The sequence below is a fragment of the Chiloscyllium plagiosum genome, unplaced genomic scaffold, assembly GCF_037043375.1.
Source record: "Chiloscyllium plagiosum isolate Xiang-an unplaced genomic scaffold, Cpla_swu_hap1 HiC_scaffold_2, whole genome shotgun sequence".
NCBI lineage: Eukaryota > Metazoa > Chordata > Chondrichthyes > Orectolobiformes > Hemiscylliidae > Chiloscyllium > Chiloscyllium plagiosum.
In genome coordinates, this window is record NW_028270140.1 from 87,837,153 (window position 1) to 87,858,326 (window position 21,174).

Sequence of the window (21,174 nt, forward strand, 5' to 3'; positions counted from 1 at the left end):
GCTATGCCCACTGAAGTCAGCTAGCTGAGACCAGGCATGGGACCTGGAACCTTCCTGTTCTGATTTAATTCCATGATGAGCAATACATTAATCAACTGAACCATAAGAGGTACTGAGCTAAGAGGTGTAAATTTGCATTTGATTCCTGTAATCTGTAACACTATTCTTTTTTTACTTTGCGGGTGAAGATTTAAGACCTTTGAGGCAAAATCATCACGCCTGTGAACAAATCCTTTAGCCGATGAGAATTCCCACCTGAATAGCCTCTTACTTTTTTTTATTCTTTTATGGATGTGGGCATTGCTGGCAAGGCCACCATTTGTTGCCCATCTTTTTATAGGAAACATGCTGTTAAACTTGAAAGGCTTCAGAAAAGATTGACAAGGGTGTTGCCAGGTTTGGAGGGTTTGAGCTATAAGGAGAGGCTGAGTAGGCTGGGGCTATGAAGTGTCCGAGGCTGAGGGGTGACCTGATAGAGGTTTATAAAATCATGAGGAGCATGGGTAGGGTAAACAGACAAGGTCTTTTCCATGGGGTGGGTGAGTCCAAAACTAGACGGCATAGGTTTAGGGTGAGAGGGGAAAGATTTAAAGGGACCTAAGGGGTAACATTTCATGCAGAGGGTGATACGTGTATGGAATGAGCTGCCAAAGGAAGTGGTGGAGGCTGGTATGTTTACATTTAAAAGGCATTCGGATGGGTATATGAATAGGAAGGGTTTGGAGGGATATGGGCCAAAAACTGGGAAATGGGACGACATTAACTTAGGATATCTGGTCGGCATGGACAAGTTGAACCGAAGGATTTGTTTCCATGTTGTAAATCTCTACCAATCTATGACTCTGTAACTCTCCGCATGGTTTAGCCTCAACACGAGGATGTAATTTAAATATTTCTTGGTAGTGCTTAGCAATCCTTAAAACGCTGCCTTAATTTCCTTTCCTACTGAAGTTTATCTATCTCAGATACTGCCTCATACTGACATTGGACTCTACCTTGCAACTTGCCACATATCCTCAGAGGGCACTTGCAACATTTAGATTTGCTTCTGCTTATTACCAGTAGTTATCTCCATACTTATCTTCCACTTATTTGTTCCTGATAGATGCAAGGGTGTCCTTAAAGTATGAGTTTCAAAAGAGAGAAACCGTTTCTAATTTTTAATTATTATCAGTTAGTCAGCACAAATCACAGTATACCTCCAGCCATTGCACCATCTTCTTCCTGTGGTTTTTCATTCTTGAAAATTGTGTGAATCATCCGTGCATCAAAACATCACATTTCTGTCAGTTACAGACAACTGAGTTTGACAATAATCTGAGAATTCTGACCACTTTTCTCAAAAACATTCCCATAGGTTTCAAAAAGACTTGTGTGCATTGTAAGATATGATATACACAGAGTGTTTAATGCTAAGGGGCATAAACTTAGATTAGTGTCTGTGCTTTCAGGATAAATATAAATGTACTGTCTGAAACACCCATACATTCATCACAGCTTGTAGCCATTACACTTATCTTTACTGACCTTGTAGGGTCATTAAACTTCATTCGAGTAGTCAAGAGGTTGCTACTCATTTTGCCACTTCTTTCACATGGAGCTGGTAAGTCTCAGCACTCAGATCCAACATTGCATTCCACTTTCAGTCTGTGTTAATTTTCAATTAAGAGAATCCCCCTGATATTCTTGTTTTGCTCATGTTGGAACGAGGCCTTTATGTTACAGTGTACTAATTTGAGGTTACAAAGCAACTTAAAATGCTGTAGCTGCACGCCCCAAAGGCTTCCTAATGCACATATTTTCCAAGCATCTCAGGCAGAATGCTCACTGCGTAGACACCTGCTTTTGACCCAGTCACTAACAAGCTGACCACATGGTTGGCCATTTCCAGGGTCAGTGGCAAAACCATTTAGCTGCCATTAAGTCCTTTCTCCACAATTCTTCTGGCAGTAGATCATGTAAATTGGAATGTCAGAGTCCAAGAACTAACCAAATTAACCATCAGTTGTGGAGTCCCAACAAAATGTCCCATTGTTAAAGAGTGAATTTTGGCTACATTCCTCAAAGGACTGAAGCGCTATGAAAATACAAAGCTTTCTCTTATACACACACATATTATATACACACATATATTACAGAGTTTTCAAATTCAATGGCTTTTTCCTAAATTAAGCAGCGTTAAAAGCAGCTATTGTAAAATGTTATGATTTGTATTTGTCAGGGAGAAACATCACTCAAGTGTAAGAGTAATGTGCATTTTAGAATGAAAGAGCCACATTAGATTTAATGTTTCAAAACATTTCTCAAGGAATCTGCTGCACACTCACATTTAGTACCATGTTTGAAAATCTGACCTGAGCATTTGTAACACAATTAGTGAATTTACCAGTATATGGTGCAATTTAAGAGATAAAACCAGTACCTGACAGCAAAAGACCGCTTCAAGAGTGGCATTTTCCTCAAGCTGCCAAAATCATGGCACTCCTATTGGCAAACATAAATAGCATTGGATATTGATAGAAACATTGGAACAAGATCAGTTCATTCAACCCCTTGAATATGCTTGCCACTCAACTGTGGGCGGCACGGTGGCATAGTGGTTAGCACTGCTGCCTCACAGCGCCAGAGACCCGGGTTCAATTCCCGCCTCAGGCGACTGACTGTGTGGAGTTTGCACGTTCTCCCCGTGTCTGCGTGGGTTTCCTCCGGGTGCTCCGGTTTCCTCCCACAGTCCAAAGATGTGCAGGGTCAGGTGAATTGGCCATACTAAATTGCCCATAGTGTTAGGTAAGGGGTAAATGTAGGGGAATGGGTCTGGGTGGGTTACGCTTCATCGGGTCAGTGTGGACTTGTTGGGCTGAAGGGCCTGTTTCCACACTGTAATCTAATCTAAAAATCTAAAATCTAAACTGGATCAGTTAAATATAGATAATTATGAACTAAATATGTGCCTCGACCCATGTACCATTACCCACAAATTAATAAATGATAAATCTTAAATATTTCAATTGGCATGTGACCACATTTCCGGACGAAGAGCTTATGACCGAAATGTCGATTCTCCTACTTCTCGAATGCTGCTTGACCTGCTGTTCTTTTCCAGCACCACACTCTCAACTGTGACCACATCCTTGTTGGACAGAGTGCTCCACATTATTACTCAACTTTGTGTGAAACTGCATTACCTTGCTCTCTCTCCATGGATGCTGTCTGACTCGCTGTGATCTCCAGCGTTTGTTGTTTTCAGTACAGATTCTAGCATCTGCAGTACTTTGCTCCTACATTATATTTATTGATACTACTTCTTACTTGCCTAATGCTATTTTTAATTGTTTTAATCCTAATCCTGGATTCTTGACCAAAGGCACGAGCTTCTCCACATCTGCTCATTGAAGGATTGAAAATCACAGGGCAACAATTTAAGGTGATTGGCAAAAGAAGCAATTATGACATAAGGGGAATAAAATGTTCCATGGTGTGGCTTCATTGTTTTTACAAGCTGATAATCTGCCGGTGAATCTTTCATTCCAACATGATATATTTCCAGAAAGATCAAACCTGAATTGCAAGTCTGAGTCACTGGTTTCTGACCTTTGGATAATATACTAATTTCAGTTCTGATAGATAAAGTTTATTACAGGTTTCATGAACTGGCTCCAACTGCAGCCAGGTGATCACTGCAGTCATCTTCAATCATATTTAGCTTTACGAAAGCATTTTAATCCATTAGCATTAAAAGCATTAAAAATCAGATGACAGAAGTTGAAAATTGATCATGTCTGTTTAGCACTACCACAACACTTTCAGCATGAAAAGCTCTCCAAGGTCTTTCTTTATTTTGTACATGGTAAAACCTATACTCTGCTATTTGCTTATTATTTTAAACAAAAGGTAATTGTTAACAGGATTTTATGGCTTCCATATTAAGCTATAAATTATTTAGTCAGATTTCATTATTTGAATTCTATTTACTGAACCATCAGTGACACAATGATAATACAAGCCATACTAAAGACTGTCCAATTTTCCAAGTGTAGTATATTTTCAAAGTCTCCGACCATTGTCATTGCTAAACAATATTAATGTTAACACTAAATAAAATTTTATTGTTAAACTGTGATTTCCTGACCAATCTGATCTAACATTGCTTGTAATCTGACCTTCAAAATGCAGTATATTCAATCTCATTTATGCACTCAAATGTAGATGGCAGTGCAAACTGTACCTACCTCACCAGTGAGTTAATGCCAGATCTAGTTTGAACAAATGCAATCATACTGTGAAAGCAGGGATGACAGCACTAATCAAATCCCCTCTTTTTCTCCTTTACTACCTCATCTGACAGTAGGCTTCCCATCCCTGTTTCAATTTTATCTTGGCAATCACTAGTCAGCAAATTGATCCCTTTAGCCTAACTGGGACATTCCAAATTTCTGGTTATTCTGAAGGCATTAAGCAGGTGCAATTAATGTTATTTAGTTCAAACCAAATCCTGCTTTTTATTGAGTTAGCCCACCTAGTAATAGGAATACTACAACAACTGCAAAATTCTTAGGCTGGGAGAGTAAATCAGCTAGGTTTTCTATATATGATTGGACACGCAAGATATTCCTCATCTTCCATGATCACACATTAAAGCCACTCTTCTACAGTCACTGTTATAATTCAATTTCTCAATGGCCATTGTGCCAGAATGATTCTCGTCATTATGGTATTAAATCCAGTTTATTAACAATTAATTAGGCATAATCATAAGTTCAGCTTCTTATGAATCTGTGATCCTGCAGCTGAATTCAGGGAACCAATCTAACAGGGTAAAAATGATGGGCACTATTTTCCATAACCCAGTTACTCAGATTTCAGTGAAAACTCAGCTATGTTTGTACACTGAGTTGTGGACACCACAGATTCCCACCCTAGACTGATGATACCACTAAAACAAAACAGGGAGGAAAGGGTCGTGTGAGGGAGCCGTGGTTTAATAAGGAATTGGAACCCCTTGTTAAATGGAAGAGGGCGGCCTATGTAAAGATGAGGCGTGAAGGTTCAATTGGGGCGATTGAGAGTTATAAGGTAGCCAGGAAGGACCTGAAGAGAGAGCTAAGAGCAGCAAGGAGGGGACATGAAAGGTCCTTAGCTGGTAGGATTAGGGAAAACCCTAAGGCTTTCTATAGGTATGTCAGGAACAAAACAATGACTAGGGTAGGAATAGGTCCAGTCAAGGATAGTAGTGGGAAGTTGCGTGTGGGGGCTGAAGAGATTGGGGAGACACTGAATGAATACTTTTCATCAGTATTCAATCAGGAACAGGACATTGTTGTCAATGTGAATACTGAGTCACAATTAAGTAGAATGGATGGCTTTGAGGTATGTAGAGAAGAGGTGTTGGAAATTCTGGAAAGGGTGAAAATAGATAAGTCCCCTGGGCCTGATGGCATTTATCCTAGGATTCTCTGGGAAGCAAGGGAGGAGATTGCAGAGCCATTGGCCTTGATTTTTATGTCCTCGTTGTCTACAGGAGTAGTGCCAGAAGATTGGAGGCTAGCAAATGTGGTTCCTTTATTTAAGAAGGGGAGTAGGGATAACCCTAGTAACTATAGGCCGGTGAGTCTCACTTCTGTTGTGGGCAAAATCTTAGAGAGAATTGTAAGGGATAGGATTTATGAACATCTGGATAGGAATAATGTGATCAAGGATAGTCAGCATGGTTTTGTGAAGGGCAGGTCGTGCCTCACAAACCTTATTGAATTCTTTGAGAAGGTGACTAAGGAGGTGGACGAGGGGAAAGCGGTAGATGTGGTGTATATGGATTTTAGTAAGGCATTTGATAAGGTTCCCCATGGTAGACTACTGCAAAAAATATGGAGGTATGGCATTGAGGGTGAGTTGGAGGTTTGGATTAGGAGTTGGCTGGCTGGAAGAAGACAGAGGGTAGTAGTTGATGGCAAAGGTTCATCTTGGAGTGCCGTCACTAGCGGTGTTCCGCAAGGATCTGTTTTGGGACCATTGCTGTTTGTCATTTTTATAAATGACCTGGAGGAGGGGTTAGAAGGTTGGGTGAGCAAGTTTGCGGATGATACGAAAGTCGGAGGAGTTGTAGACAGGGAGGAAGGACGTGGCAGGTTACAGAGGGATATAGATAAGCTGCATAACTGGGCAGAAAGGTGGCAAATGGAGTTCAATGTAGCTAAGTGTGAGGTGATTCACTTTGGTAAGAGTAACAAAAAGATGGGGTACTGGGCTAATGGTCGGATACTTGGTAGTGTGGATGAGCAGAGGGATCTTGGTGTCCATGTACACAAATCTTTGAAAGTTGCCACCCAGGTAAATAGTGCGGTGAAGAAGGCATATGGCGTACTGGCTTTTATTGGTAGAGGAATTGAGTTCCGGAGTACTGAGGTCATGTTGCAGTTGTATAAGACTCTGGTGCGGCCGCATCTGGAGTATTGTGTGCAGTTTTGGTCGCCATACTATAAGAAGGATGTGGAGGCACTGGAACGGGTGCAGAGGAGGTTTACCAGGATGTTGCCTGGTATGGTAGAAAGATCGTATGAGGAAAGGCTGAGGCACTTGGGGTTGTTTTCATTGGAGAAAAGAAGGTTTAGGGGTGACTTGATAGAGGTGTACAAGATGATTAGGGGTTTAGATAGGGTCGACAGTGAGAATCTTTTTCCACGTATGGAGTCAGCTATTACAAGGGGGCATAGCTTTAAATTAAGGGGGGGTAGGTATAGGACAGATGTTAGGGGTAGGTTCTTTACTCAGTGAGTCGTGAGTTCATGGAATGTCCTGCCAGTAGCAATGGTGGACTCTCCCTCATTATGGGCATTTAAGCGGGCATTGGATAGGCATATGGAGGATAGTGGGCTAGTGTAGGTTAGGTGGGCTTGGATCGGCGCAACATCGAGGGCCGAAGGGCCTGTACTGCGCTGTATTCTTCTATGTTCTATGTTCTATGTTCTAATACACTTGCAGATGCTGGAAATCTGAAACAAAACAGAAATTACTGGAGAAACTCAGCAGGTTTGGCAGCCCCTGTGGGGCATAAACAGAGTTAAAGCTTTGAGTCCAGTGACCACTGAACATTAACTCTGCTTTCTCTCCACAGATGCTGCCAGATTTGCTGAGTTTCTCCAGCAAATCCTGTTCTTGTTGACTATATCATCACTGTCATAGAATCATAGAGATGTACAGGATGGAAACAGATCCTTCTGTCCAACCCGTTCATGCCGACCCGATATCCCAACCCAATCTAGCCTCACCTGCCAGCACCCGGCCCATCTCCCTCCAAACCCTTCGTATTCATATACCCATCCAGATGCTTTTTAAATATTGCAATCGTACTCGCCTCAACTACTTCCTCTGGCAGCTCATTCCATATACATACCACCCTCTGTGTGAATAAGTTGCCCCTTAGATCTCTTTTATATCTTTCCCCTCTCACCCTAAACCTATGCCCTCTAGTTCTGGACTCCCCCCACCCTAGGGAAAAGACTTTGTCTATTTATCCTATCCATGCACCTCATAATTTTGAAAACCTCTATAAGGTCACTCCTCAGCCTCCAACGCTCTAGGGAAAACAGCCCCAGCCTGTTCAGCCTCTCCCTAAAGCTCAAATCCTCCAACCCTGGCAACATCCTTGTAATTCTTTTCTGAATCCTTTCAGGTTTCACAGCATCTTTCTGATAGGAAGGAGACCAGAATAGCACACAATATTCCAACAGTGGCTTAACCAATGTCCTGTACAGCCACAATATGACCTCCCAACTCATGTACTCAATATTCTGGCCAATAAAGGAAAGCATACCAAACATCTTCTTCACCATCCTATCTACTGCGACTCCACTTTCAAGGAGCTATGAACCTGCACTCCAAGGTCTCTTTATTCAGCCACATTCCCTAGGACCTTACCATTAGGTGTATAAGTCCTCAGAAATGAAAGAATATCAGAGGGAACATATCTAAATATTAGCTCCATCTGTTATAAAATCACAGCTTTAGTGCAATGAAAGCAAAAGAAAATAAAGGCTGAGTCCACAGAATCGTAATCCATCACCAGTTTTAAACCAATATTTTTCACCATAATTCCCAGATTCGTCAACCAGAAAACTGGTCAATTTTTTCAAAGTACTAACTCACTTTCCAAAAAAAGCTAACAATTCAACAATGAGTCTGACAATGAGTCATGAAAGGAATACTGGTAATTATAGCCATTTCTACGACCATCTGATGTTTAAAAGTTCTTGACAGCCATTGTTGACCTGTTGCATGACAGGAGCCAACGTGGCAGCCAATTTACACAAACCAGACTCCCCACAAAGAGCAATGCGTTAATGAACAGATAATCTGTTTATGTGATGCTGAGTGAAGGAAAAAGTGGAAATAGGACTTCTGACTTCTCAGGTAGCATCATCTTATGCCAATCAGTGGGGGTTAGGGACAGAAGTTCATCCAAAAGGTAACACCTTGAAAAGTAGTACACTGAAGTGTCAGCCTTAATTGTTGAAATAAACCTTTGAATAGACCATGAAACCAGAATCTCATGATTCAGCAATGAGAGTGTTGCCATAAAGCTACAGCTAACAATATGGAAATAATACTTTCTATTGGTTTTAAAAGTTAAAGTATAGATTTATTCAACATCATTTATATACTGAAGGTAAACAAACAGAAGGACATGAAAATTTGAAACAGAAACACGAATGCTGAAGATAAAAAAATCAGCAAAGTCTATTTAGTAATTCCATAGGCGTGTTCAAATAGAAATGAAAGATTTTAACTTTCTAGCTCATTTTTAAGCCATCATGTTTTACAACATGTATAGAATTATGTCAAGGAAAATCAAAGTGTGACATTCAGATTTTCAATCAACTGAAGAAAATATAAAATGATTACAACAGTCACTAATAATATATACATTTTTGTGGGGATTGCCATCTTAACATGGTAGAGAGACAGTACATTATGATCATCTTTCAACTGATTTCACTGATCCTTCTTAGTTGTAGTAGGAACACCCACAACTGTAGGTTCAGGGAAGGGGTTGGTGGTGGTGCGCTGGGTAGGCAGACATATTGTAATCCCCAAAAGGTCTTCAATGGCAAAACAGGCAAAGGAAGACAGTGTTACGCCAACCTGTAAATGGAGGGGCCAATGTGGACCTGTTTGTTGTGGTTCAACACGTCACTGAAATCTGATCAGCAGTTGACAGAGTCCTCCTGTTAAAAAAACAATGCACAGGCTACTAACAGGTCCCATGTGCCAAGCCCTATGGTGATGGAGAATTGGCAATGGCTTCTGGGTAATCCAAGATGGAGGATAGGAAAAAAATTCTGACTGTAACAGGCTGTTCCTTTTTTGAGATATTTTAGATGTTAGAGGTGATTTCCTCGAATACCAGGAGCAGCAATTACTGTTTTGGAACAATGTAAATTAACAAGGTAAATATGCTCACCCATTACCTGCTGGTCAACGTTTGAACTGATAATAATGATAGACCCTTGAGGATTCCACTGACTGCAAACTGTTTGGTTCCAGGATACAAATGCTAAAGGAAAGGTAGACAGGGGGGCAAGAGGGAAAGGGAAGTGGAGCTTTTGATAAGGGATAGTATTACAGCTGTACTGAGGGAGGATATTCCCAGAAATACGTCCAAACAAGTTATTTGGGTGGAACTGAGAAATAAGAAAGGAATGATCACCTTATTGAGATTATATTATAAACTCTCTAATAGTCAAAAGAAAATTGAGAAACAAATTTGTAAGGCAATCTCAGCTATCCGTAAGAATAATAGGATGATTATGGTCAAGGATTTTAACTTTGCAAACATAGACTGGGACTGCCACAGTGTTAAGGGTTTAAACGGAGAGGAATTTGTTAAATGTGTACAAGAAAATTTTCTGATTCAGTATGTGGATGTACCCACCAGAGAAGGTGCAAAACTTGACCTACTCTTGGGAAATAAGACAGAGCAGGTGACTGAGATGTCAGTGAGGGAGCAGTTTGGGGCCAGTGACCATAATTCTATTAGTTTTAACATAGTGGTGGAAAAGGATCGACCAGATCTAAAAGTTGAAGTTCTAAATTAGTGAAAGGCTAATTTTGATGGTATTAGGCAAGAACTTTCAAAACGTGATTAGGGGCAGATGTTCGCAGGTAAAGGGACGGCTAGAAAGTGGGAAGCCTTCAGAAATGAGATAACGAGAATCCAGAGAAAGTATATACCTGTTAGGGTGAAAGGAAAGGCTGGCAGGTGTTGGGAATGCTGGATGACTAAAGAAATTGAGGAGGAGAAAGTGAGGACTGAAGATTGTGGAGATCAGAGCTGAAAAATGTGTCGCTGGAAAAGCGCAGCAGGTCAGGCAGCATCCAAGGAGCAGGAGAATCGACGTTTCAGGCATGAGCCCTTCTTCAGGAATCAAGAAGAAGGGCTCATGCCCGAAACGTCGATTCTCTTGTTCCTCGGATGCTGCCTGACCTGCTGCGCTTTTCCAGCAACACATTTTCAGTAAAGAAATTGAGGGTTTGGTTAAGAGAAAGAAGGAAGCATATGTCAGGTATAGACAGGATATATTAAGTGAATCCTTAGAAGAGTAGCGAGGCAGTAGGAGTTTCCTTAAGAGGGAAATCAGGAGGACAAAAAGGGGACATGAGATATTTGGCAAACAGAGTTAAGGAGAATCCAAAGCGTTTTTACAAATACATTAAAGACAAAAGGGTAACTAGAGAGAGAATAGGTCCCCTCAAAGATCAGCAAGGCGGCCTTTATGTGGAGCCACGGGAGCTGGGGTCGATGCTAAATGAGTATTTTGCATCAGTGTTTAACTGAGGAAAAGAATATGGAAGATATAGAATGTAGGGAAATAGATAGTGACGTCTTGAAAAATGTCCAGATTACAGAGGAGGAAGTGCTGGATGTCTTGAAACTCATAAAAGTGGATAAATCCCCAGGACCTGATCAGGTGTACCCAAGAACTCTGTGGAAAGCTAGAGAAGTGATTGCTGGGCCTCTTGCTGAGATATTTGTATCATTGATAGTCACAGGTGAGGTGCTGGAAGATTGGAGGTTGTCTAATGTGGTGCCACTGTTTAAGAAAGGTGGTAAGGACAAGCCAGGGAACCATAGACCAGTGAGCCTGACGTCAGTGGTGAGCAAGTTGTTGGAGGGAATCCTGAGGGACAGGCTGTTCATGTACTGTATTTGGAAAGGCAAGGACTGATTTGGGATAGTCAACATGGCTTTGTGCGTGGGGAATCATGTCTCACAAACTTGATTGAGTTTTTTGAAGAAGTAACAAAGAGGATTGATGAGGGCAGAGCGGTAGACGTGATCTATTTGGAATTCAGTAAAGCATTCAACAACCTGCCCCATTGTTAGATGTCATGGACTGCAGGAAGAATGAGCCATTTGGATACAGAACTGGATAGAAAGTAGAAGGTGATGGTGGAGGGTTGCCTTTCAGACTGGAGGCCTGTGACCACTGGTGTGCTACAAGGATCAGTGCTAGGTCCACTACTTTTCATCATTTATATAAAGGATTTGGATGTGAGCTGAAAAGATATAGTAAGTAAGTTTGCAGATGATGACAAAATTGGAGGTGTAATGGACAATGAAAAAGGTAACCTCAGAATACAACTTGATCTTGATCAGATGGGCCAGTGGGTTGAGGAGAGGCAGATGGAGTTTAATTTAGATAAATGTGAGGTGCTGCATTTAGAGAAAGCAAATCTTAGCAAGACTTATACACTTAATGGTAAGATCCTAGGGAGTGTTGCTGAACAAAGAGACCTTGGAGTGCAGGTTCATAGCTTCTGTGGTGTTGCAGAAAGATAAGATAATGAAGAAGGCATTTGGTATGCTTTCCTTTATAGGTACAGGAGTTAGGAGGTCATGCTGCAGATGTACAGGACATTGGTTTTGGAATATTGCATGAAATTCTGGTCTACTTCCAATTAGAAGGATGTTGTTAAACTTGAAAGGGTTCAGAAAAGATTTACAAGAATGTGGCCATGGTCGGAAGATTTGAGCTATAGGGAGAGATTGAACAGGCTGGGGCTGTTTTCCCTGGAGCGTCGGAGGCTGAGGGGTGACCTTATGGAGGTTTATAAAATCATGAGGAGCATGGATAAGACAAATAGAGAGAGATATTTTTCCCTGGTGTGGGGGAGTCTAGGACTCGAGGGCATAGGACTAGAGGAGAAAGATATATAAAATGACCAAAGGGGCAAAGTTTTCAATCAGAGGGTGGTACGTGTAAGGAATGAGCTGCCATAGGAAGTGATTGAGAGTAGTTCAATTGCAACATTTAAAAGGCATCTGGATGGGTATATGAATAGGAAGGATTTGGAGGGATATGGGCCAGGTGCTGGCAGGTGGGACTAAATTGGGTTGGGATATCTGATCAGCATGGACGAGTTGGACTGAAGGATCTGTTTCTGTGCTGCTCATCTCTTTGACTCTGTGACTCTGGCTGTCAACCAGGAAGTCCCATGTCAAAATTCTGCACACAGCCATTCTGCATAAAGGTTATTGTCTGTGTTGGGAGAAAGGTGTCTCTGAGAAGCAACAACTGTATTATCAAGTGCATCATGCTTTCTGCCCCAGCATCTCAATGATGAAGCAAAATAAATCCAATTAGCCCAATTTGCCCTGTGTGTCCAAAGACCTGTGGCTCTAAAATGAACCTGTTCAGTCAGGCGAAGATGAACAGCAGGAACTGTGAGCCTGAGACATCCTCCTCTAATCAACTGAGATTGTCAATGATAAATATCCAAAATAAAACAAAGGACAGATGCTGGAGATTTGAATCAAAACCGGAAATTGCTGGAGAAATTCACCAGGTCCCAGAAACTCAAACAGCATCTTGGAGAGAGCAAACAGAGTTTATTTTTTGAGTCCAGTGACCCGTGGACAAAACTCAAAGTAGCCAACCATCTCGTCCAGAGTTTAGATCAGAGTGGTGCTGGAAAAGTACAGCAGGTCAGGCAGCATCTGAGGAGCATGAAAATTGATGTTTCAGGCAAAAGTCCTTCATCAGAGCTGATTCCTGATGAAGGGCTTTTGCCCAAAACATCGATTGTCCTGCTCCTCGGATGCTGCCTGACCTGCTGTGCTCTTTCAGCACCATTCTGATCTAAACTCTGGTTTCCAGCATCTGCAGTCCTCACTTTTGCCTAACCATCTTGTCCAGATTACCAACTTGTTCTGTCTCCTCTTATAACATTGTGTTGCCTGGATCAGAAGTTAATGTTCAAGCCACACTCCATTTTGACTTGGTTAAGTAATCTACACTAGCATTTCACTGCAGTACTGAAAGTTCTACTTCTTCTCTGAACTTTTTACCATCAATATTAAAGTAATTCAGCAAGGGGGTGGGAACCTAAATTGTAGTTTCGGTTTCCAGGAGATTGAGAAGTAGTGAGGTGAGAAATAAGGTTTCAAGGTTGCAAGAGTGTACAGGCAAGCAGGAAGGTGGTTTGAAGTGTGTCTACTTCAACGCCAGGAGCATCTGTAAAAAGGTGGATGAACATGCAGCATGTGTTAGTACCAGGGACTTTGATGTTGTGGCCATTTCAGAGACATGGATAGAGCAGGGACAGGAATGGTTGTTGCAGGTTCCAAGATTTAGATGTTTCAGTAAGAACAGAGAAGATGGTGAAAGAGGGGGGTGTCTGGCACTGTTGGTCATAGGCTTTGGCAAATAGAATTAAGGAGAATCCAAAGGGGTTTTACAAATATATTAAGGACAAAAGGGTAACTAGGCAGAGAATAGGGCCCCTCAAAGATCAGCAACACGGCCTTTGTGTGGAGCCACAGAAAATGGGAGAGATACTAAATGAATATTTTGCATCAGTATTTATTGTGGAAAAGGATATGGAAGATGTAGACTGTAGGGAAATAGATGGTGACATCTTGCAAAATGCCCAGATTACAGAGGAGGAAGTGCTGAATGTCTTGAAATGGTTAAAGGTAGATAAATCCCCAGGACCTGATCAGGTATACCCTAGAACTCTGTGGGAAGCTAGAGAAGTGATTGCTGGGCCTCTTGCTGAGATATTTGTATCATCGATAGTCACAGGTGAGGTGCCAGAAGGCTGGAGGTTGGCAAACGTGGTGCCACTGTTTAAGAAGGGTGGTAAAGACAAGCCAGGGAACCATAAACCGGTGAGCCTGACCTCAGTGGTGGGCAAGTTGTTGGAGGGAATCCTGAGGGACAGGATTTGGAAAGGCAAGGACTGATTTGGAATAGTCAACATGGCTTTGTCCATGGAAAATCATGACTTACAAACTTGATTGAGTTTTTTGAAGAAGTAACAAAGAAGATTGATGAGGGCAGAGCAGTAGATGTGATCTATATGTATTTGGAAAGGCAAGGACTGATTTGGAATAGTCAATATGGCTTTGTCCATGGAAAATCATGACTTACAAACTTGATTGAGTTTTTTGAAGAAGTAACAAAGAAGATTGATGAGGGCAGAGCAGTAGATGTGATGTATATGGACCTCAGTAAGGTGTTCAACAAGGCTCCCCATGATTAGCAAGGTTAGATCTCATGGAATACAGGTGGAACTAGCCATTTGGATACAGAACTGGCTCAAAGGTAGAAGACAGAGGTTGGTGGTGGAGGGTTGTTTTTCAGACTGGAGGCCTGTCACCAGAGGAGTGCCAAAAGGATCGGTGCTGGGCCCTCTACTTTTTGTCATTTACATAAATGATTTGGATGCAAGCATAAGAGGTACAGTTAGTAAGTTTGCAGATGACACCAAAATTGGAGGTGTAGTGGACAGTAAAGAGGGTTACTTCAGATTACAACAGGATCTGGACCAAACGGGCCAATGGGCTGAGAAGTGGCAGATGGAGTTTAATTCAGATAAATGCGAGGTGCTGCATTTTGGGAAAACAAATCTTAGCATGACTTATACACTTAATGGTTAAGGTGCTAGGGAGTGTTGCTGAACAAAGAGACCTTGGAGTGCAGGTTCATAGCTCCTTGAAAGTGGAGTCGCAGGTAGATAGGATAGTGATGAAGGCATTTGGTATGCTTTCCTTTATTGATCAGAGTATTGAGTACAGGAGTCAGGAGGTCATGTTGTGGCTGTACAGGTCATTGGTTAGGCCACTGTTGGAATATTAACGTGCAATTCTGGTCTCCTTCCTATCGGAAAGATGTTGTAAAACTTGAAAGGGTTCAGAAAAGATTGACAAGGATGTTGCCAGGGTTGAAGGATCTGAGCTATAGGGAGAGGCTGAACAGGCTGGGGCTGTTTTCCCTGGAGCGTCGGAGGCTGAGGGGTGACCTTATAGAGGTTTACAAAATTATGAGGGGCATGGATAGGATAAATAGACAAAGTCTTTTCCCTGGGGTCGAGGAGTCCAGAACTAGCGGGCATAGGTTTAGGGTGAGAGGGGAAAGATATAAAAGAGACCTCTCTTTTTCATGCACAAGGTAGTACGTGTATGGAATGAGCTGCCAGTGGTACAATTACAACATTTAAGAGGCATTTGGATGGGTATATGAATAGGAAGGGTTTGGAGGGATATGGGCCAGGCGCTGGCAGGTTGGACTAGATTGGGTTGGGATATCGGGTTGGCATGGACGGCTTGGACCAAAGGGTCTGTTTCCATGCTGTACATCTCTATGACTCTATGACCAGTCTTACGGTGGCAATAAGGGTGTTTGAGGACTCGTCTACTGAAGTAGTATGGGCTGAGGTTAGAAACAGGAAAGGAGAGGTCACCCTGTTGGGAGTTTTCTATAGACCTGCAAATAGTTCCAGAGATGTAGAGGAAAGGATAGCAAAGATGATTCTCGACAGGAGTGAGAGTAACAGGGTACTTTTATGGAGACTAACTTTCCAAATATTGACTGGAAATACTATCGTTCGAGTACTTTAGATGGGTCAGTTTTTGTCCAATGTGTACAGGAGGGTTTCTTGACAAATATGTAGACAGGCCAACAAGGGGTGAGGCCACATTAGATTTGGTACTAGGTAATGAACCCGGCCAGGTTTGGAGGTAGGTGAGCACTTTGGTAGTAGTGACCATAATTCGGTTACATTTACTTTAGCGATGGAAAGGGATATTTAGATATATATATCACAGAGCAAGACTTATAGCTGGGGGAATGGCAATTCTGATGCGATGAGGCAAGATTTAGGATGCATAGGATGGGGTTGGGAACTGCAGGAGATGGGCACAATTAAAATGTGGAGCTTATTCAAGGAATAGCTACTGCATGTCCTTGATAAGAATGCACCTGTCAGGCAGGGAGGAAGTGGTTGAGCAAAGGAGCCATGGTTTACTAAAGAAGTTGAATTTCTTGTCAAGAGGAAGAAGGTGGCTTATGTTAGGATGAGATGTGAAGGCTCAGTTAGGTAACTTGAGAGTTACAAGTTAGCCAGGAAAGACCTAACAAGAGCCAGGAGGGGACGTGAGAAGTCGTTGGCAGATAGGATGAAGGAAAACCCTGAAGCTTTCTAAAGGTATATCAGGAATAAAAGAATGACTAGAGTAGGATTAGGGTCAATCAAGGACAGTAGTGGGAAGTTGTGCGTGGAGTCAGAGGAGATAGTAGAAACACTAAATTAATATTTTTTGTCAGTAGTCACACTGGAAAAAGACAATGTTATTGAAGAGCATACTGAGGAAAAGGCTACTAAACTAGATGGGATTGAGGTTCACAAGGAGGATTCTGGAAAGTGTGAAAATGGATAAGTCCTTTGGGTTGGATGGGATTTATTTTAGGATTCTCTGGGAAGCCAGAGAGGAGATTGCAGAGCCTTTGGCTTTGATCTTTATGTCGCCATTGTCTACAGGAATAGTGCCAGAAGACTGGAGGATAGCAAATGTTGTTCCCTTGTTCAAGAAGGGGAATAGAGACAACCCTGGTAATTATAGACCTGTGAGCCTTACTTCGGTTGTGGGCAAAGTGTTGAAAAAGGTGATAAGATGGATTTATAATCATCTAGAAAGGAACAAGTTGATTAGGGATAGTCAACATGGTTTGTAAAGGATAGATCATGCCTCACAAACCTTATTGAGTTCTTTGAGAAGGTGACCAAACAGGTAGATGAGGGTAAAGCAGTAAAGAAATCAGAGGGTGGTGGTTGATGGGAAATGTTCATCCTGGAATTCAATTACTGGCAGTATACCGCAAGGATCTGTTTTGGGGCCACTCCTGTTTGTCATTTTCATAAATGGCCTGGATGAGGGCCTAGAAGGATGGGTAAGTAAATTTGCGGATGTCACTATGGTCAGTGGAGTTGTTGATTATGCCAAAGGATGTTGTAGGTTACAGAGAGACGTAGATAAGCTGCAGAGCTGGGCTGAGAGGTGGAAAATGGAGTTTTATGTGGAGAAGTGCGAGGTGAGCCACTTTGGAAGAAGCAGCAGAAATAAAGAGTACTGGGCTAATGGTAAGATTCTTGGTAGTGTAGATGAACAAAGAGAACTCGGTATCCACGTACATCGATCCCTCAAAGTTGCCACCCAGGTTGATAGGGTTGTTAAGAAGGCATACGGTATGTTAGCTTTTATTGGTAGAGGGATTGAGATTTGAAGCCATGAGGTCATGTTTCAGCTGTACAAAACATTGGTGCAGCCACATTTGGAATATTGCATAAAGTTCTGGTCACCGCATTATAGGAAGGATGTGGAAGCTTTGGAAAGGGTTCAGAGGAGATTTATTGGGATGTTGTCTGGTATGGAGGTAAGGTCTTATGAGGAAAGGCTGGGGGACTTGAGGCTATTTTCATTAGTGAGAAAAAGGTTGCGAGATGACTTAATTGGGACATACAAGATAATCAGAGGGTTAGATCGGGTGGACAGTGAAAGCCAAGTGTGTGGTGCTGAAAAAGCACTGCATGTGAAGCAGCATTGGAGGAGCAGGAGAATCAATGTTTCGGGCATGAGCCCTTCATCAGGAAATGCCTGAAACATCGATTCTCCTGCTCCTCGGATGCTGCCTGACCTGCTGTGTTTTTCCAGCACCCACTTTTGACTCCAACCTCCAGCATCTGCAGTCCTCACTTTCTCCTGGTCAGTGAGGGCCTATTTTGTCGGATGATGATGGCTAGCATGAGGGGTCATAACTTTAAATTGAGGGGTGATAGATGTAGGACAGATGCCAGAAGTATTTTCTTTACTCAAAGAGCAGTAGGGGCACGGAATGCCCTGCCTGCAACAGTAGTAGACTTGCCAACTTGAAAAGTATTTAAATGGTCATTGGATAAACATATAGATGAAAATAGAATAGATAGGCTTCAGATTGTTTTCACAGGTTGGCACAACATTGAGGGCTTTAAGGGCCTGTACTGCACTGTAATGTTCTATGTTCTATGATATATCTACTCATTCACAGACATCCATTTCCCCCTCTTTTTGTCTGTGTCACATTACCATTCCCTTGTGTATCAATCCTGCATGAAATTTAGAACTAACCACTTTCCTCCTTGATTCATGCTGAATGAGAATTTGCCTACAGTTTAGAATCATAGAATCCTCTCAGTGCAGAAAGAGGACATTCAAAAATTGAGTGTGCTCTGATCCTAGAAAAGAGTATGCCACCCAGACCCAGACCCTCACTCTATCCCAATAACCCAGCATTTACTATGGCGAATCCACCTAACTGCACATCCCTGGCCACTACGGGATATTTCACCATGGTAAATCTACCTAACCTGCACATCTTTGGACAGTGGATAGAAATCCAGGCAGACACAGGGCGAACTTGCAAACTCCACACAGACAGTCACTCAAGGCTGGTATCATACATGTCTGAGCAAGTCTCAATCCCTGGCACCGTGAAGCAGCAGTGCTCACCACAGAGTCACCATTCCGCCCTTATAATGGACAAAATCATGAGCAGTAACACTGAGGGCTCTAGAGGTTCTGATTTGTGGAGGGGCTTTGTTTTGGCAGCAATACTGATGTACATGGTATGCATTCTGGGTTATATAGCTACCCACACGTGTGCATAATTGAATGATATCTTCCATGTAAATATGTATTATTTATTGTACACGTGGAATGAATGTTTCATTCATGCTCAAAGCATAAAAAGGTCACCGCTGAGACACTGAAAGTAATATAAATTTATGGATTTTTTTAGTGCAAGAAAGCCGGTATTGCGTTGTTTGGAATGTAGAAGATTTATTTAAAATTTTAAACAGTCCCCAAATTAAATATCGCTTGACAACAAGAATCTAACTCCAGTTAGACCCATCAAAGTCCAGGAAGCACCACAGATGCTCCTGGGCTTGCTGAATATTTTCTGTTTTAATTTCAGTTTTCTGTTATTTTTCTCATCAATTTGTAATCACGTACTTCTAGAACTGGTGAGACTGGAACCCAGGCCTCCTGGTTTACAGGTAGGGATACTACCACTGTGTTATCATATTCTTTGAGATAGTCTCTATGAGCAATAACAGTTCTGCAGCCAGTGACTTGGCCCAGTTACCCTGCGGTTTGCGACAATGGGAAAACCGGGTGAGGTATCTGCAGTAATGTTAAAGAATCATCGGTTTGCACAGAGCGGAAGAAGTCGAAAACTGCTGTGTAGTTAAAATGAAATAATTCTTTCCGCTGTAAATGTGCTTTATTGAACAAAATAATACAACTTCGGGTCTTAAATTCAAGTTTTTTTTTCGCTTTCCCCCCCCCCCCAAACTTCATTGTCTTTCCACCTTCCTCGATTTGCACATTCTTTCATGAAGCACTTCACAGGTCCTTTCTTATCGGAGGTCGTTCACTCATTTATTGTCTCTGTTAATTTGCCCCACCCCCTTCTCCAGTTTCAAACCTTATTGAAATGCTTGTTGATGCCTGGTGAAGTGTCTGCATCCAAACTGCCAATTAAGACAAACACAGGCAGAAACAAGTTAGTGACATGATTTCTATTTACAGTTGCTGGTTTCCTCCCCTCACTGTTTTGTTTTAGTTTCGGATTGCCAGCATGTAAATAGATTTTTAAAGTTCTTAAAGAAGTTTTTTTTAAAACAGAAGAGTGGATACAAAGTAAAGTGTTTTAATTTAATTCACACAATACCAGGTTACGGGTCCAAGAGGTTTACAAGCTTTCGGAACGCTGCTCCTTCATCAGTCCTTAATGTAATTTAAGGAAAAAGCTCAGGTAACGCAGAATATGCAAATTAAATTGAGAAAAGGGCAAGAGTGGAACTTAGAGTAGAAATGAGTGTTTCTTCTGTTCCTGAGAGTGAAAAGACTTTGTTTTGAGTAGACCAAAATGTAACGTTTTGTTTTGTTATTTAAGAAGAGACATAATGGCTCGTACCTCGTAGTGTTTATACACAGTAATAGGTGATATCTCCGCCAACCTGTTTCAAAACGGATTGTCTCAAAGTAAGCCCAGGCAGGGAGTCGTTTTCCAATGTGTCGATTGACTTTCAATGAATCTGTTTATTCGCTTGGTAGGAAGTGAACACTTAATTCTTAAAACGCCTCCATAAATGTTTGAGATGATCTAGAACCTGATTTGGGTTGCGACTGGCGAATAGCGAGTGTCTGCCGAGTGCGAACGTCCCAGTCCCGTCTGCAGGAAGCGATCCAGTCCGGGATTTCTGTGCCGTCTCCTTCCAAATCGGATAGCCAGTGACAGCTGGAGTTGGAAGGCAAGGATGGGGGGTAGGAGTGGGGCAGCCGCTCAGCAGACAGCCCGCCTGCCCTCCACAGCTCCAACTAAGATGATTCGGAGCGTGTGTGTCCAAGCCCGTGTTCGCCTGCTGTGACAGGACACTGGACAAGGAACTGGAGACTTATAACCTTCCCCAACAGCCCGGAGAAGAGAGAGACTGCTCCTTGACCCAAGTCCACCCGCTTTGGTAATCGGGTCGAAATTGACGAAGCTTTCCCGAGTGGATTTCTGGGGCATTGTGCCTGGGGAGTGGGTGGGTTGGGGAGGGAGGGGCGGGGAGGATTTTGTTATTTTTGTTTTGGAACAGCAAAAGTTCCCCATGCTGTCGGGCTGGTTGGGGCGAACAACCGTGTTACTCTTTCCCCCTTGTCAAGACCAGACATCTGCACCCTCACAGAGGCTGACAGACACGGTGTGTGTGGATCACATTGGTCAGAGCTAGCCTTAAATGGATTACTAATGAGACAGCAGTGCCGCTGGTTCGACTCCCCAAACCCAGAAGGTAGAGTGCTGTTCTGTTCCT

General features: G+C 42.3%; 1 protein-coding gene across 8 annotated transcripts in view; it reads left to right on the top strand.

The window, feature by feature from the left end:
- The window catches only part of sema6a (sema domain, transmembrane domain (TM), and cytoplasmic domain, (semaphorin) 6A), a 154,007-nt gene that overhangs the window by 36,962 nt on the left and 95,871 nt on the right, over positions 1 to 21,174 (top strand). For 3 of the 8 annotated variants that reach the window (XM_043711361.2, XM_043711370.2, XM_043711388.2), the window contains exon 1: positions 20,945 to 21,153. The exons of 1 other annotated variant lie outside the window; for it this stretch is intronic. The gene's annotated coding sequence lies outside the window, so the exon portion shown is untranslated. Of the gene's footprint in view, positions 1 to 19,780; positions 20,130 to 20,706; positions 20,839 to 20,943; positions 21,154 to 21,174 lie in introns of those variants that run through there. 4 more of the 8 variants (XM_043711335.2, XM_043711319.2, XM_043711310.2 and 1 more) reach the window with 4 other exon arrangements.